Source organism: Ascaphus truei, chromosome 16 (genome assembly GCF_040206685.1).
Source record: "Ascaphus truei isolate aAscTru1 chromosome 16, aAscTru1.hap1, whole genome shotgun sequence".
Lineage (NCBI taxonomy): Eukaryota > Metazoa > Chordata > Amphibia > Anura > Ascaphidae > Ascaphus > Ascaphus truei.
Window position 1 is genome coordinate 22,590,123 of NC_134498.1, and position 19,442 is coordinate 22,609,564.

Consider the following 19,442-nt stretch of genomic DNA (forward strand, 5'->3'; position numbering starts at 1 on the left):
GGCGTCAACGCACTCCATCAATGACATCTCCACGCTGCATCACCATGGAAACCAATTTAAAAAAGCTCCCTCATTGACGTTCTATGCATTGTATAGCAATGGAAGACGCCCAGTGTCAATTCCTCCTTATAAAGGATCCCGATACAAAATGCAGTAGGCAACAGCCTCTTGAGAATTTTTAGTACCCTAGGTAATTTCCATTTAGCACATTACACATATTGGAAGATCAAAGTACATCTTTAAATAATAGTTGGATCTGAGAACACAGATGTTGAAACAAAAAAGCCAATGTGAATATAGAAAGAAGAGACCAAAATATGTTTTTCTATAGCCACAGACTGATTAATAAGAATTATGTAAACAATATACAGAAGAAAAAAACGATTGATCACCTAATTTGGTATCCCACACACAATCTCATGAAAGATCATAATAAATCTTAGGAGAATGAAATTCTTCACCCCATTCGTGGTATCCAATACTTACAGACGAGACCACGAGTAGTCTAAAGCATGCCTTAAACTAGCCTGGTTACATTCTGGGTATGTGCTGGGTATGTGCTGGGTGTAACCTGACTAGTTTAAGGCAAGTTTAAGGCATTTCTGCATTGACTAATGACCTATAGGATTCACATAGCGGTGGTCCCTGGCAGTCCCTTTCAGTTTGAATGGGACTGCCAGGGACCCCCGCTGTTAATCTGATGGGCCATTAATCAATGCAGAAATGCTGGGTCTAGTTTAAGGCAAGTTTAAGGCATGTATCCAGAATGTACCTGGGTGTACCTGGGTCTTTTTGGCGATTGCCACTGGTTTGTGTTAGAATAACCGTGGGCACTACAGTAGATCAATTTTGTATTGTTACAATGTCAGCCTGTCACATTCTCAATGGAGGCTTGACCTGCTCTGTAGCCTGGAATTAGAACTGACTCACAGAAAGTCTATAGATCTTGCTTGGGTCGGCAACCTGCGGCTCCTGAGCCGCATGCGGCTCTTTTTGCTCCTACTTGCGTCTCTCTGCAGGTTGCGACCCACAGCTGTTGCCTCTCTCCCTCACTATACTGGCAGGGTAGCCGGGGGGTGCTGGTTTGCCTCTTGTTGCCACTGGACCTGGCGTCTCCCCAGCTGTTTTCCTGTCTCTCTCCTCTACTGTCCCACACCGAGCTCTCATGCCGGTGTGCGCCTGAAGTGAGTGTCACAACTTCCGGCACGAGCCGACGTCACAGAGCCCGGCGTGGGACAGTACAGGAGAGAGGTAGGCCAGCAGCTGGATGACGCCGGGTCTGGCAGCATCAAGAGGCAAACAAGCACCCCCGCAACCCCCGCCAGTATAGTGAGTACTGGTCCTGGAGAACAGAGACCCCCTGGGGGGGAACATTCTGGTCTGCTGGACGCAGTGGCGCCTGCCCAGTGGGAGGCAATGGACTGGCTAAGGAAAAGATGGCGATCATAGGTGCTTTACCTATTGGCCAGAACATATGTCTGCCAACGTGGCATCCGAGCCAGCTCAACACTTCCCCTGCCTCAGACCTCATCAGCCAGATGATCCCTGCTCTGATTGGCTGCTGAGAATACTCCCACGCTCTGAGTGGCTGAAAGGCTCTGAACATGTTCAAACATAGGGCACGGTAGTCTCTAAAAGGGGCTGCTGCAGATCAGGGTGGGTGTATCTCAGTCTTTTCAGACTTATAAACAGTCTTGGGACTGGTCCAGTGAAGCACCGGTAAGGTTCCCCAGGGGCATTGCGATGCCAGGGAATTCCTAGCCTAGCTGAGGACTGGTTCTTAGGAGTGATGTTACCTGTTACAGGCTTATTCCAGCTATGTGGAGTGAACAAGGTCAGCCTTTGCTGAAGCAGGTGCCTTTCACCTTGGAAAGCCTAGTTTTTACCCCCAGACCCAAAGTAAGTGTGTATATTCTTTGTATTTTGTATTTCTGTGTGTTTTCGAGGTCTTATCCGAATAAATCTCATTTTATTTCATCACTTTTTTGCCTATTGACTGATCCCTTAAATATAAATGGTGTTAAAAGTCCTGTACTACCATGACACCCGCTTCTGTCGCTCTCGCCCCCCTTTGTCTCTCACTCTCTCTTGCCCTCTCTGTCTCTCTCGCTCTCTTCTCCCCCCCTCCTCCACGTGACGCCTGTAGCCATGAAAATGAGATGCCTTAGGCATCACATGATGCCACATTGTAATGGCAACGTGCACGGCATGACATTGTGGCGTGAAGGAGCATCTCGTCATTTCAGCCAGTGTCACTTGACGTCATGTAGCATCCCATTATCATGACAATGCAGCGCCATTTGATGTCTTGTAGCCATGTTGACTTGATTTGCAGGGGAGATGCCACCACCACCCGGAGATACGTGGCCAAAACCCATAATCTCCGGGTCAAACCCGGATTGCAATAAACTGAGACTTACATCAGTTTGTCTGTATAATAAAGGAGCTAAACATGAGGTCAAAGAAAAATTTACAACAAAGAAATATGACATTTTATACATAACAGCCCTAGTACTATACAACCCCTATACTGATCCTTTGGCACCTACTCCCCTACATGTATTTAAGTGTTTTTTAAAGATTTAAATACCTATATCTATCAATTTGTTCAGACGTCCAGGATATACACAGGACTATTCGAGTATTTGATGTATGCAGGTTAGATAAATATTCTCAGCACTGTCAAGGATGTAACGATATGTATGCAGAGTAGGATGCATGTTAATGTGAGCTCCAATATCTCAGAATAGACTTGGACAGGGATCAACAAAAAGAATTTTAAAAATCCACGATGGTTACTTTCTTTGAATCTGAATGAAGTAAACTCAAACTTGAACCACTATTGCACCAATATCACAAGTACCCAGAAAAAAAGATACCACTAACTACAAAAAATGGCAAGGAACAAAACTTAATAAAATGTGTCATGTCACATCTCACTGCAAGAAAAATCCCCATATTGGTATAGAGCCACCAGCGGCCCACAGACCAAAAGATAAAACGTACGTCCTTCATTATTATTTTTGAGTGGTGATCCGGTTTGATTTTTGTGCAGTATGACTCTTTGCACAAGATGCTGATGTAGCAAATCGAGCAGTGCAGTGACTGCCTCTGGGATTCTGACTCTCCATGCAGTTACTCATGCAGCACAGCCAATCTACCCCTCAATGTGTCTTGCTTGTCCTGTGAGATTATACTGTGCCTGATAATTCCGCTCTCAAGCAGTTAAAAGTGTTTGCTCTTGCAAAACATATGAGAACAATTGCATGCAATCATTACAGCCTGCATGCCCCACAATGTGGTATTCTGGCCCTGCTATACAATAGTGACCTTGTAAGGCTGCTCTTAAGCAGCTAAGTGGTACTGTACTTACTTATACATTTCAAACGTTGAAGATTGCAACCTGCTTACAGTCCCTCACAAGTAGTTTGTTGGTGTCACTAAATCTGGACTCTACCTAGTATAACTACTTACAAGCAGAAAACCAGACAGCTACTCATTAATCAGGACTGTTTCTTTGACACAAACAGCAGAGCACAAATCTGAACAATCACAGCTGGGTTCCCAGATGGTTAAGCCTAAGAAAGCAGCCGCAAAGTCCAGGTATTTTACCATCTGTGAAGTTAAGTTACTAGCATTTCCCCCCAAAAGACTGTGCTGGTTGTATTACTAAAGTAACAGAGGAAGGATACACCTCCCCCTTCAAATAAATTTGTGCTCTGGATGAAATCCTCACTCATGCAATCCTTTGAGAAGCTAGGATCCCAGCCTAAACTCAAGCTGACCAGATCTCAAGTTTTGGTATATGGTGAAGACAATAGTATATTGGATTTCCAAGATCTATCAACCCTGTCTGAAGCTGATTATAGATCAACATCTAATGAAGGGAAATTCCAGGAAGATCAAGGACCATTTAGAATAGAAATATTTGAGAAACTAATAAAATATATGCAGATCACACTATATATTGAAGACCCCAAGAAACAATTAGGGTCTTAGATCAAGCATTCCTTGGTCCCAAGAAGGTAACTAGATATTTTCCGGTCCAGGGAGCAATTCAAAATATCATTTAATCAGAACAAAAAAGGTGGCATGATGAGGAGTTTTCAGAGACTGTATCCATTCCAAGAGGAAGACTGCAGATCATTAAGTTTGCCTCCTAAGGTTGATGCAGCAATTGCTTGGATAACAAAAAACATGTCCATTCCCTTAGATGATGGATCTTATTTTAAAGACCCAATGGAAAAATGTATTGACGGTACACTACTCTCGGCACAGCAATGAAACCAGTAACCGCTATAGCCAGAACAGTACGGCTCTGTATCTCGGATCTGGAAGACCGGAGTGAATCGGGAATTTCAAGACAGACGCTATTAAAGTACTTTTCAAGGCTAAAAAATGCCATGGATTTTCAGTGCCATGGATGCCATGCAACTCACAGCAAGGTCCTCAACACTTTGTATAGTTGCCAGATGGGCACTATGGTTAAAATAATGGGTGACAGAAACTTCTTCCAAGTCAAGATTTGTGTGCCTGCCTTAAACTGGTTCCTACCTTTTTGGAGAAGTCTTGTATGACCTACTGACCAAGATTTCTGCCTCCAAGGGTCCGTTCCTGCCAAAGCAGAAAAAATGTCAGTTCTGGCATCCAAAAAACCCAAGACGCAATTATCAAGAGGCCAGAGTCTACAGAAATTTTAATACAATTTGGGATGGTCGACCATAACAGTCTCCGCGTCCTACTGGGAGAAGATGCAAAGTCAACATCAATGAGGGAAGATCAAAAAATCAGCACTCCTGAAGTTTTAAGGACCCCAGTGGGAAATGTTATACCATTTTGGGGCCCTGGTCCAGATTGGCATGGTTCAATGACCTAATGAACCTTTCCATAGACACTCCATGGAGGCTCCCTCCACTTCCATCCCTGCAAGGGACGATACTGCATCCCAATCGTGGATTCCTTCAGTTGATGGCATGGTTGTTGAGAGGAGACATCAGAGAGCATTGGACTAAATGGAAAAAAGCTGTTGCCTCATCTACTGTAGTGCCAATGATTATTCTAAAACAAACCTGGGGCAATCTCCAAAAAGACCCAGGAACATGCTGGGTACATGCTGCAACATTTCTGCAAACAGACTAATGGCCCATCAGATTAACAGCGGGGGTCCCTGGCAGTCCCATTCAAACTGAATGGGACTGCCAGGAACCCCTGCTGTGTTAATCTGTGGGCCACTAGCCTCTGCAGAAATGTCACTGAAATGTACCCAGCATGTACCCAGCATGTAAACTGGCTAGTTTAAGGCAAGTTTAAGGCAAGTTATAGAATACTCGTTGGCTCATCTGTATGTACTACAGAATTCTTTAACTTGGGTCATCACAAGGACATTACTCCATACCGAGCAACAATTCCTCAGATCCTTCAGTTTCAACAACTGGGATTAAAAAAAAAGGGCTTAAAACCTACCTCATTTAATGTGCAAGTTTTGGCTTTAGGCGCTCTACTCAATAAGCAAATTGCTCTCAATCCAATGGTCATCAAATTCATCAAAGCAACCATCAGAATCAAACCACAGCTACAAATTCTCATGCCGACATGGGATCTGTCTGGTCTTCGAGGCGTTCACATCTACAGTTTTTGAAGGATCTATCTACAGTATTAAAATACTGCACCTCAAGGCAGTGTTTTTGATAGCAATTACTACAGCATGCAGACTTGGAGAGTTGTAAGGCTTATAATGCAAAGAACCATAATTGTAATGTGGACAGATTTTATTTTATTATTTCAGCAATTTTTTTAGTATTGAAGAATGATGTCTCTGAAGCGGAACCCCATTAATTTCAGCTCTGGGGACCCCCTGCTTCTCGAGCAGCTCCACTCGGCTAGCAGGGTTCACATAGGAGGGGGAGCATACAGAGGGTCTCTGAGTATCTGTCAGGTCCTACAGCACCATCATTGGAGCCTTGCCAGCTCAGCTCAGTACTGAAACTGCAGTCAAGGGGAAGCCTCCTCATACACACGGACGGATGTCATATCCGGTATCTGATGTCACTTCCACAGCCTGAAATCACTCCCGGGTCTCCCGGGAAGAGAGGTAACCAGCCATGGCAGCCCAAGCCAGGACAGGTGGTTGACTGAGGGCTACTCCAAGGAAACAACCACTCTGGCACCACAGCTGAACAGAGTGGTGAACATCGCCCACTCCCCCCTCCTCCTCTCCATTCCATCTCTGACAGAAAATCTGACGCGACTGAGAGTCCAGAGGAAGGTTTATGAAAGAACCCCCCGCCAGGCATATCTGCAGCCGCCCCCAAACAAAGACAAAGTCTCTGTTTTTATTCAATTAACATGCATTATTACTGTGATTCTATGTATCTTTTTACCATTATTGAATATAAAGGAACTGTGTTTATTGCTACCCTGCGCCCATCTCTCTCTTTCTTTTTGAGGGTTCACGTAATGGCTGAGTTTCAAAGCGCCCGTGCCCAGCAGGCCAATAGGAGTCTGTGATGTCCTCTAGCTTGGCTTCCCATTGGCCAGCATGATGCAGGAGCTTTAAACTTTGCTGGGATTACAGAAACGTCTTTGGAGGTCTGTATTTCGGGAAGCAGGGGGTCACCTGAGCTTAAGATAATGGGGTTCCACTCCGTAGACACTCAATCCTATGTTAAATAATATTTTTTTAAAAAGCATGAATTGTTCCTTTAAGTAATCAAATGCTACTTTAACCTAGCTGAACGTTAAGCCTTACTACATATCCATAAAAACTAATAAAGTAACATTAAATTACATTTTCTTCCGTAATGAGCACTGCTTTAACTATATGTAATGATAATTAGAGGAAAATGCAGTATTTGCCCTAACATCGCATTACCTAAAGTAGATGTTACACTTTTTCAGACACCATCACAGAGAGAGCCTTGTTTTATGGTCTGGATGGGAGTAGTGATAAGACAGTCTTTACATAACACCGTCGGCAGATAAAGCAATGTTGGGATATGATAATGTTACGTTATGGCTAATGATATACAACAGACATTGCTTTTGCTTAAAATTTGCTTTCAAGGATACTGGTTAACCTCCAGGTCAATTTTGCCAGTTGCAAAGATCTGCAAAGATTTCACACATCTCTACTAAGTGGCTTTACTTCACATTCTGTACCGCACATTCATTTAAAAAAAATTCATCTTTAAAGTTACAATCTTTCCATTACATCTTGCAAAGAAAAAAACCCAAAATGCTATTTGGTGTAATTGCTCATATTGCAATTGACGACTCCAATTCCAGTTCGTACAAGTGTTCTTTGATGCACAGCTGCTTCAAATACTGTTCATTTTGCTTAATAATTTATCAGTCATTTAAATCTGAAAGGCATTTCTTTCTTTTTTTATTTTGTATGGAGGAAGAACTAAAATTTACCCTGTAGGAAGTTTCAGCTATTAGGATGTCTGGCATAGCACTAATACAATTTAAACCGTTATAGTCAAATCTTATTCCTGATGTCCCTAAATGGAAACATGCAGCTTAACATAATAGGCAATTTAGCATATAAATATGCCCCATAAAAGCATGATGTCGGTAGCACGGAACAATAAATGTTAACCTTCGGGCAAGCTGTTATCAACGTGCTAAAGGCTCCTGCAATTTTAATGAACTTGTTTGTACATACCAGTCTTCTGTACTGGCACCAGAATTCATTTATGACCAATAGGACATTTCCTGATGAAGACAAATAACACATTTAAAAGCCCTTACCAGATGGCCTCCCAATTATTTTTCTACTATAGATCTTTTTCTTCAACTGTTTTTTCTTCTCTTTCTGATTTTTATGGCCGAGCGTTGACAGCGAGTGATCTGGAAACATAAAAAATTCATTAAAATATTCTAATTCATCACGCATTTTATCTTCTGCCGTGAAGGAAACAAGAGTGGCTGCCCTGGAGATATTGAACTACGAACTAAGGTTGAAGAATGTATTTTTTTTTCTTTGTCAATAATGAGCCTCATTACCATTGAAATGCTGATTAGATGCAATCAACCAAGGTTTTCTGTTCTTATTTCCGTTGATTGAGTAGATGGGGGTCCTTGGCTTTAGCTATCCCTCTTGATGTGCTATTCTTCTTACCAAAGTTATCTCTGATCCCAGTGTATCTATGCAGATGCTAATTACTATTCAGGAATTCTGCTTTCTACTGTATATCTCTAGCCCAAGTGCATGTTTTTGATGTAACACCAGCAGACTTGTCGATTAAAAGGAAAGCTTGCTTTTTCAGTTCATCTGAACGGATCAGATGTGTTATTTTTGTTGAGATTTATGGCAAGCAGCATTCAGATAAACAATGCAAACTAAAAGTTTGTTTGAAATTAAAGGCAGTTTGCTTTATACTGTAGTACTTTATAGTATAGTATAGTTTTCACTATTTACTGTAATTAGATTTGTCATCCATATGACTCAATTAGTTAAAACATAAATCTATGGCATACAGTATAAGGGACATTTGGACTCCCAAATCTGCATATTTTACCGACCTGCCATAAACTGAGTGTTTAATCCCAGGATTGCTTCCTCATTTAGGATTACTTTGGGTCTATTAAGCATTAATAATTTGCTTGTATGTGAGTGATTCATCAGAAAACTTGGATCTGCATTGCTTTCCAGAAAATTAGTTTTTAAGTAGATATTATTCCCAAGTTGTTCCATTATTTTTTTGCGCTTTGTATTTACAGTATGTATGTCTTTATTTATATAGCGCCATTAATGTGCATAGCGCTTCAGAGCAGTAATATACATGACAATCTTATAAATAATAATAAATAATATAAATAACACATAACAGGGAGAAGTGCTTCAGACATAAAAGTAACGTTTAGGAAAAGGAGTCCTTGCTCCGAAGAGCTTACAATCTAATTTGTTGGTTGGAAGAAAGTACAGAGACAGGAGGAGGGCATTCTGGTAAGTGCGTCTCCAAGGGGCCAAGGCTAATGTATGATGTGTTAATTATCAGCCACAGTGCTACTCATATGCTTCATTAAGCAGGTGTGTTTTAAGGTGGGTCTTAAAGGTGGATAGAGAGGATGCTAGTCGAATATTGAGGGAAAGGCAGTGGCGTGGGGCAGTCAGTGAGAAGGGTTTAAGGTGGTAGAGGGCTTTAGATACAAAAGGAGTAGAGAGAAGACATCCTTGAGCAGAATGCGGGATGGTGTATAGCGAGAAATTAGGGCTGAGATGTAATGGGGAGCAGAAGAGTGTAAAGCTTTAAAAGTGAGGAGGAGAATTGAGTGTGTGATTCAGGATTTTATAGGAAGCCAGGAGAGGGATTTCAGCAGGGGAAACGCTGAGACAGATTTCGTAAAGAGTAGTGATTCTGGCAACAGCATTCAGGATAGATTGTAGGGGAGACAGGTGAGAAGCAGGAAGGCCAAACAGCAGGAGGTTACAGTAGTCGAGACGGGAAAGAATGACGGTCTGTGTCAGAGTCTTGGCAATCGAGCAAGAGAGGAAAGGGCGTATCCCAGTGATATTGCGGATGAAAAAATGACAGTTTTTTGCTACCTTTTGAATGTGAGAGAGGAGTTGAATGTGACCACTAGGCAGCGTGCTTGTGCTTCTGGGGGAATGTTAGTACTTCCAACAGTAATGTGGAAGGAGGAAATAGGGCCAGGATTGGGAGGAATTAGTCAGAGCTCTGTTTTTGCCATGTTAAGTTTAAGTCGGCAGAGGGCCATCAAGGAAGGATGATATAGCGGAGAGACATTCAGAAACCTTAGTTTGTACAGCAGGTGGAAGTTCAGTGGTAGAAAAGTAAATGTGTGTGTTATCAGCATAGGGGTGATATTTGATCTCAAGAGATGCAATTAGGTCACCAAGAGAGAGTGTGTAATGAGAAAAGAGAAAGGGTCCCAGAGGACAGAGCCCTTGGTTACCCCCACAGAGAGATAGACAGGAGTGGGAGGAGGTGTTTGCAAATGAGACAATGAAAGTATGATGGGAGAGGCACTGTAAGAGGAGATCTAGGATAGTGCTTTGTTACGAATACCAAGAGTATGGAGAATGTGAAGAAAAGGGTGGTCCATAGTATCAAATGCTGCAGAGAGATCGAGCAATAGGAGTAGAGTGCAATGACCTCTGTCTTTGGCAGCATGGAGGTCATTAGTTATTTTACTGAGTGCTGTTTCAGTTGAGTGAGCAGTGCGGAAGCCATATTGTAGAGGGTCTAGGAGAGAATAGGTGTTGAGAAAATGGAGCAAGCGAGAGAATACAAGACGTTCAAGGAGTTTAGAGCCAAAAGGCAGGAGGGAGACAGGTCGATAGTTAGAAAGACAGGTAGGGTCAAGCTTGCTGTTTTTGAGTTATGGTATGACTGTTGCATCTTTGAAGGAAGAGGAAAAGGTACCAGAGAGTATTGGGAGAAGTTAAAAATGTGTGTGAACATAGGGATTATAGTAGGAGCAAGAGGTTATTGGAGATGGGAGGGAATGGGGTCAAGAGATCAGGTGGTAGAGGGAGAAGAGGAGATCAGCAACAACACGTCCTCTGTGACAGCAGATAGAGTCAAGGAATGTAGGAGGAGAGTTAAGAAGAGGTGTAGAATGGGAGGACAGAGCAGATTGCCTGACATATAGATTCCACCTTTTCTTTGAAATAGTCGGCAAAGTCCTGAGGTGAGATGGAGGAAGAACAGGCAGCAGAGGGTAGTCTGAGTAGGGAGTCAAAGACAGTGAAGAGTCGATGTGGATTAGATTTATGCGTATTGATTAGTGAAGAAAAATAGATTTTTTTAGCTTGAGAGAGGGCAGAGTTGGAACAGGATAGCATACATTTGTAGTGATGGAAGTCTGAGAGAGTGTGAATTTCCTCCAGAGGCGTTCAGAGGAATGAGTGCAGGAATGCATCATGCACATGTGGGAATTTAGCCAGGGTCTGGGTTTCAAAGGGCAAGAACGACAGAGAGAAAGTGGGGCATGTTGATCAGGAGAGGAGGAAAGGACAGTATAGTTCCTGACCAGTTTCTCAGGGTCTGGAGCAGAGCTGGGAGAGGGAGGAGCATAAAGTGGAATCAAAAGCTGGTAGGTTAATAGAGAGCAGGTCTCTGCAAGAACCGAGGGGGAGGTGGAGAAGGGGAGAAGTGAGAGAGAAAATGAGAGGAAAGGGTGAAATGGAGAAATCAGAGAGAAAAAAGATTTTAGTGAAAACCAGGTCTAGGTAGGGGCCATCCTTGTGGGTGCTGGCTGCAGTCCACGGTTGAAGGCCAAAATAAGAGGATAGAGAGAGAGAAGAAGTGAAGCCCAAGGGAGAGAGGGATCATCAATATGGCAGCTGAAGTCCCCAAGGAGAAGAACGGGGAGTCTGATGAGAGAAAGAAAGAGAGCCAGGATTCAAAGTGAGAGAGAAAGACAGAAGGGGGATGAGTAGAGAGGTAGGTGGGGGATAAATGACCGCCACATGGACAGGGAGAGGAGAGAAAAGCTGGGCAGTCTGATCCTCAAAGTAGGGAAAAGCAAGAGAGGGAGGAATAGGAAGGGTATCGTAGTGGCAGATAGAGAGCAGGAGCCCCACACCTCCACCCCTGCCATCAGGGCGCGGAGTGTGGAAGAAAGAAAGACCACCATAAGAGAGGGCAGCTTCCAGAGCAGAGTCAGACTGTGAGCCAAGTCTCTGTTATAGCAGAGAGGAGCAGAGAGTGAGATAAAAAAGAAGTCATGCACAGAAAGGAATTTGTTAGAAAGGGAGTGTGCATTCCAAAGGGCACAGGAGAGAGGGAGGTGAGAGGGGATGGGTATGAGTTAGAGGGGTTAACACCTGAAGGAGTAGAAGTTGTACAGTATGGGGAAGGCGAGGACAAGAGCATACAAAAATAAGGCAGGGACCAGGATTGGGACAGATATCCCCCGTAGCAAGGAGGAGAAGCATGGATAGTGATAGAATGTTTGCGGCTGATTTAGTGCAGGGGATATAGCTTTGTAGTGTTAGAGGGCGCAGGTAAGAAAGGAGTTCATGTGAACTGAGATGTGGTAAAGGAAGGAGAGATGGAGAAATATTGAATGAGTTAGAGTAATAATGAGGCTGGTAGAAAGAAGTGTTTTTTTTGAAGTGAGGTCAAAGCAAATAAAAACATTAGTGGCGGCATGGCAGCAATAGTTTAGTGCTGACATGTGCAGTCTGAGATAGATAATGTCCCCCTTTCCAGCACAATTCAAAATCCAGGATTCAGGGCTTGAAGGAGTTGTCCACTTGTTTCACTCCTATTGAACTCCCTGTTCTATTCCACACTGCATTCTACTTAAACAATGCTACTTTAAATGTATGCTGCTTGCCCCTGCATTGCTACTCCCCCAGCGTGTCTCTAGCTACAGTATATAGATCTTCCAAGTCACCTGACTGAATTAAGTTCAGCCCAACCAGCTCAATTAGCACACGTGACGCACATTTACAGTACACAATTGATACTTTTTAACAGGGTGTTGTCCTGTCTAGGTGTTACAAGTTGAATGTAGTCAAATAGACACACCAAGGGGTGATTAGGAGACAGAAGAATCAAATTGGGAAGAGAACAAAAATATGTAAGATCAGTCCAGTAATCCACTATTCATCCCTGTTTAACTCCACACTGCTTTGATAATGTTTCAAATAAATATTTTGGTATTCTTGCAGCCTTTAAAAAAAAATACCATTTTGTTTTAATCCATAACATATGACTTCTCAATCCCTCACATAATGTTGTATTATAAACATTTGGAGACTTTCCATGGTCATTCAAATATTGATCAATATGTGACGTTTATGGCCATTATGCATTTGAAATCCTACATCAATCTTTTAGTACAGTTCTTAAATGGTTACCTCAAATGAGGAAAATATTTACGTAATAATCCCCGAAGAACAGGGCATTACTGGCCAATAATGGCCTGGCTGGTACAGTTGAAGGCCCGACACACATACCTTTCCCCTCACTCTCCTGTTCAGAGCTCTCTGTAGGCAGGGTAGGGAGGAGTCAGTGCCTTGCTGGTGCCTTCTGTCCAATCAACTCCCCTGTCTAAGAGCAAATTTCACTCTTTGTGAATGAGAACTGAAAGCTGATTGGCTGAAAAACTTGGCAAGCTGCCAAAAATTCCGGGCTATTACTGATTGGATAATGCCCTGAATTTTAACCAATCAGAGAGCAGGGGTTTCAATAATGCCCGGAATTTACCAGCTTTAGCCTATAATATTTAGTATGCTGAGCATTTCACAGATGTTATCATTAAATCAAAAATGTTTTACATAAAGTAATTGTGAACATACCGATGTAGCCAGATTTATTATGCCCGTGACCGCGAGAAACGACGTGTAAATCTATGGAATTTCTTTGCATTTTGTGGATTTGGTGAATAATTGAGTTGGGTGTCGGCCGTAATACTCTGCAGTAGAGACGGGCACATTTTTGTGACTGGTTTGGATTTGCCACAGATTGGCCGGTCGGTTTCGTTGGTCCGCTGATTTCCGCGAATTAATCTCAAAAAGGGCGATTCGTCTTTTTCAGATTTTTATTTACCACCTTCTGTCCGATTCACGGATTGCTGAATTCGCGGATTGGATTCATAAAATCTGCCAGCAGATTGTAACCAATGTCGGTTTTTGATCCGCACAGATTGAAATTGGAACAATCCGCCGACGGATTTGACACCGTGGATTTTGAATGGAGAGCTCGGGAAATTCTGCAAAATTGATTTTGACCGTTTATACCATCTCTACTCTATAGTAATGATATGTGCACCGCATATGTATGTCTTAATCTAAATGCAATGTAACCATCCCTTATTCCGGTTCATTTCATGTGATATCCCATTCATTTCAATGTAACCTGCCACATAGAGGCAATCCAAGTTTAATATATGCAGCCTTTGATTACCTTTAATGAAAATGAATTACATAAGCTGCCGGTCGATTTTGTTCTCCCGTAACCTATCAGCAAAGATCCAGCTTCCCAGGGTTCACTAAATGGCTGCCTTTCATTTTCAATCAATTTACAATCAATCCGTCAGTCAGTGTAACTCAGCAGCTACAATATATTCTTATGTTACTAAAGTAACATTATCTATTGTTACATTTTGCATCTGAAACTGCCAGGAATATTGGCAATGAATTATCACAAACCAGAAAGTGTTGCAAATATCTTGCTCTGCTGGGGAGGTGTTAAAACCTTCTATAGAAATCAAAGAATGCTCAGTATTTTAAAATGTATTAATAAGGACATTGAGTTTAATATTTAAAAAAATGTTCAAAGTATTATCCAATACTACAGAACTGATTTATTAAAAAATACACGTCAGGGTGGAGTAGTGTCACAGGATCCAAAAGTTATTAAAGAAGAGTTCAGACTATTCTATGAGAAATTATATAATATAGAAGCATGCAAAATAGGAAAAGGGAGCATACAGTATAGAGGAGGATATAGAAACATTTCTGAAGGATATTCAAACTAAAACAATCACACCCGAGACGAGAGCTAAAGTTGACGCAGTTATAGCATGGGATGAGATAGAAAAAGTAATAAAAGGTCTGCCCAATGGGAAAAGTCCAAGTCCTGATGGTCTGCCACATACATACTATAAAACCTTTGCTAACTCTCTTATAGTCACATTCAGGGCATGTTTAACACTTTGAGAGAGATGGGAAACCTGTCCCAGTATATATCAGAAGCTCATATAACTGTTATCCCTAAACCAGGCAAGGACAAATTAAATTGTGCAAGTTTTCGTCCAATATTGCTATAAATGTAGATAGTTAAAATTCTAGCCAAAATATTAGCAAACAGATTTAAGGAATATCTACCGGACCTGGTAAAGAGGGATCAAACTGGATTTATACCAAAAAGCAAAGCCAAAGATAACACTGGGCAAATTAAAATATACTGAACCAGATGAATAAAACACAGACTCCAGCTATTTTATTGTCTATAGATGGAGAAAAGGCATTCGATAGAGTCCAATGGAATTTTATGTTTAAAATGCTGTAGCGTATAGGAACGGGGGATATGTTTAGACAGTATCAATGAGTGCTAGTTACATAGGGGTCTCTTTTTCACTTGTCTAGGCAAGTGTACATCTGATTATTATCCCCCTACCCCTGGCACCATCCTATAGACTGTTGCAAGAGTCACTTTTTCTCTCTTCTCTCCCCCATCTTTCCCACTCTCTTTTTAGATTTCAAGACAGTATATATTGGCATTATATAGTAACCCATCGGCAAAGGACAAGGTACAGTAAATGGACAGGTCTTGAACTTATTTAAAATACTTAATGGTACCCTTTTCCCTCGTGTCGGCCCGGCAAATAGCTCGAAATGCCTGTTGCCAGAAGATAGGTGTGTCGAAAGACCTATGTCACTCCGCGACGTCCATTTGAGAAGTCTCGGTTGGACCAGGAGTTAAAGCTTATTGGTGAATATGGTCTGCGTAACAAGCGTGGTGTGGAGAGTGAAATTCACTCTTGCCAAAATCGGCAAGGCTGCCCGAGAGCTACTTACCCTGGATGAGAAGGATCCCAAACGTCTGTTTGAAAGTAATGCCCTGCTTAGGCGACTTGTGCGTATTGGCGTGCTGGATGAGGGGAAGATGAAGCTTGATTACATCCTGGGCTTGAAAATTTAAGATTTCTTGGAACGACGTCTGCAGACCCAGGTCTTCAAGCTGGGTCTGGCAAAGTCAATCCACCATGCCCGTGTGCTGATCAGACAGAGGCACATCCGCGTCCGCAAGCAGGTGGTCAACATCCCATCATTTATTGTGTGCCTGGACTCGCAGAAGCACATTGACTTCTCCTTGCGCTCACCATACGGAGGTGGACGTCCTGGCCGTGTCAAGAGAAAGAACGCCAAGAAGGGACAGGCCGGTGCTGGATCCAGAGATGATGAGGAAGAAGATTAAGCCTTCTTCACAGCTTCCCTTTACCATCTGAATTGGAGTGTTTTCAAATTTATATGGAATAAAAGCCCTTTCTAACCAAAAAAAAAAACTTGATGGTACGAGACAGGGATGCCCGCTGTCCCCCTTGATTTTCGCCCTAATAATGGAGCCGTTGGCAGAATCAAGAATGAATCATACAGACATTGCAGGAGTTAAAATTGGTGAGAAAGAACATAAAATGCCATTATACGCGGACGATATTCTTCAGATAATAACTAATCCTCTGGTTTCGTTGCCAAATATAATGTGTTCAGGGTAGATATAGTTTAGCATGTAATTTCAAAATCAACTTAACAAAAACAGAGCCTCTTAATGTACATGGCAGTAGAGTGGCGGCCCAAGTAAATGAAATCTTCCCTTTCGAGTGGAAGAATAGAAGTATAAAATATTTGGGTACAAATTATAATGCCAAAAGTAGAAGATTTGTTCCAGGCCAATTATACTCCATTAGCAAAAATAATAGAAAATGAATCAAAAAGGTGGAATAAGAGTATTATCTCTTGGATAGGTAGAGTTAATTGTATTAAAATGAATATATTGCCTTGACTTAAAGTATGTATCTGCTCCAGACTATCCCCGTGAAAGTTTCCAAGAAGTATATTGCTACGCTTCAAAGTAAAATTATTATATATTTATTTGGGAATTTAAAAAACCAAGGACCACTACTAAAACATTGCAAAGGCATAAATCACAAGGTGGACTTGGGCTGCCAAATATTAATAAATATTATCTTGTTACACAAGTGAAGGCTCTTTTTGAATGGTTTCACTGTACTAAAAAAAAAAACTTTAGGTAGAAATTGAAAATAAGTCATTTTTAGATCGCAAAGAGCCTGTTTGCGTTGCTTAGTGCATCGGGTTGAGCGGAAAAACACGTTCTAAGAGCACTTTGCGGTCTAAAAGTGACTTAACGGAGCTTAGTGCATAGCCCCCTTGGTCCTCACGTCAGACTTGGTATCTGCAGGGCAGACTTTCCTAACTTCAAAACGAAGCTGGTTGCTCTGCTATTTCGAACAGAGCAACTTTGAAAGGACCGCCTTAGATTCATCGACACAAGTCACTGGATGGTCTGGTTCTCTTCCTCGGCCGTCTCCTTACATACACTCCGCTAAGCTATCCTTAGCATGGAGGTAGGAGGAGTGATCAATCAGAGCATGGGAACCTTTCAATTGACCAATGGGAAACACGCCAGCATTCATTTCCACCTACTGGGCAGGCTCCATAAGTCTAGCAGACCAGAGGATCCTCCCCCAGGGGGTCTCTGATCTCCAGACTCAGTACTCCGCCCTGCCCAGGCCACTTAGAACCCGACACCTCTCAACATCCCGTCTCCTCTTTGAACTTCAGGTGCGACCACGGTTATTCTAAAACTTGCCTTGGAAAATCTGGGGCAATCACTAACAATACCCCAGTAATGCTTCAACATTTTCTGTGACATTTCTGCAGAAATACTAATGGCCCGTCGGATTAACACTGCAGGGGTCCCAGACAGTTCCATTCAGTTTGAATGGGACTGCCAGGGACCCTCACTGTGTTAATCCGATGGGCCATTAGTCTGTCTGCAGAAATGTCACAGAAAATGTTGGCAGCATTACCTGGATATTGCCACAGAATTTCTGAGGCACGTTTTAGAATACTCGTGGTTGCACCTGTACGGATTCTATGCAGACTTGCTGGCACCTTAAGCAGATGCCATGGCCGACTGCATAGAGCCTTATAATAAATGTATAACGCACATAAAACATATTTTAATACCAGGGGAACCTCATGACTGTAAGGGATATAGGACTGAGATACCGGGGATCGAAAATCAGGAGTCTGGGGGACACGGGGCAAATCATGCCTGCTCGCCGGGTAGAATTAAGGTACTACCGGTAGCTCTGGTCATCGTACTCCTGCCAACAAAATAATGGCATTCGTTCCAAATATCCCACCTTAAACGTATGCACAAAGTTTCATGAGTCTGGGTAAAGGGAACATGAAAAGTGTTAACAATATACAATACAATACAGATAACATATACAATACAATACAACACAACTTGAAAACACAATAAATTTCACCGTTTTACACACTGCACTCCATACCCAACAATACTTAGACCTAAAATTGACCTAATCTCGAAACATCATAAGGAATGATACTACAGAACTCTGCGCCGCTTCTCCATAGTCAATCGTTACATAAGAGTAGACAATATTGCATAATATAATATAGCAAACAGAGTGAGTTATACAGTAAAATACAGAATACACAATAAGTTACTGCCAATATAAATAATAAAGTAAAAACACAAAATAGTGCAATATTGTCTACTCCAATAAAATAGCTTCAATACTGGAGTTTCTATAGAATTTGCACTCACGTGTTTAACGCAAAATGAGAGCGTTGTGGTTATTCAAAGTTACCAACTTATGTCTCCAGACAGATACTCCAGATCCACATAGAGGGGGGGGAAATTCCATATACAAAAGAGGGAAAGCAAAATAGTATAGTACTGTTTTTAATATTAAAAACACAAAGTATTTTACTTACATAAGTGCCTTTGTTTATGAGCATTCAGACCACCCTGGGTCATAGGGTCAGACAAGGTATTCACAGCAACAGCATCCGCTCCATGGCCGTCACAGCAGGTACTGGGCTGATTAAAGTTGTCCTCCACTCTAGATGTCATCAAACAAGGGCTCCTTAGTAGTCACTGATATGGCTTTCCCTCTTTTGTATATGGAATTTCCCCCCCTCTATGTGGATCTGGAGTACCTATCTGGAGACATAAGTTGGTAACTTTGAACAACCACAACGCTCTCATTTTACGTTAAACACGTGAGTGCAAATTCTATAGAAACTCCAGTATTGAAGCTATTTTATTGGAGTAGACAGTATTGCACTATTTTGTGTTTTTACTTTCTTTTCCATGTCCTGATGTGATTTGCGCACCTGTTTCCCCTTCGTTTGCTGTTTTAATTTGGTTTGAATTCTACATCAGGAGCTGCACTCATTAAGGATAGTATATCATCTGTGTTACCTTTGATTTGTTGTGATATTATTTGCGCTTGGTTTTTTCTTTTCACAATATAAATAATAAATACAATCACAAATCAAACTGACAACCTGATATAATTGGAAAAGTGTAAATATACAAAAAATAAATAAAATTACTTAGATTAAAATAAAATCTAGGAACAAGTCAAACCCATATTTAATAATCCAAATTGTCCCTAATATTCCTACTATGGCAGATGTTTCCTCTTTCAACTCTTTTCACAGTGTTCTATTAGCAGTGAACTCTGGCCATGGCAGCCAGAAGGGCTCAAATTGTAACCTTGTGTCAGTGGTAATGTATGATAGTTGCTCCATCTTCATAACCTCCCACATTCTCAACTCCCATTGTTCCATAGAGGGGGCCTCCAGTTTTTTTTCCAATTGGCAGTGATGGCACATCTTGCTTCATTTAGCATGTGTATTAATAGAGATTTCCTAATTCTGTGCCATTTGACCCCCT

General features: G+C 41.9%; 1 pseudogene; it reads left to right on the top strand.

Moving 5' to 3' along the window:
- Positions 1–15,301: 15,301 nt before the first annotated feature.
- On the top strand, positions 15,302–15,969 carry LOC142467678 (small ribosomal subunit protein uS4-like; annotated as a pseudogene).
- Positions 15,970–19,442: the final 3,473 nt, after the last annotated feature.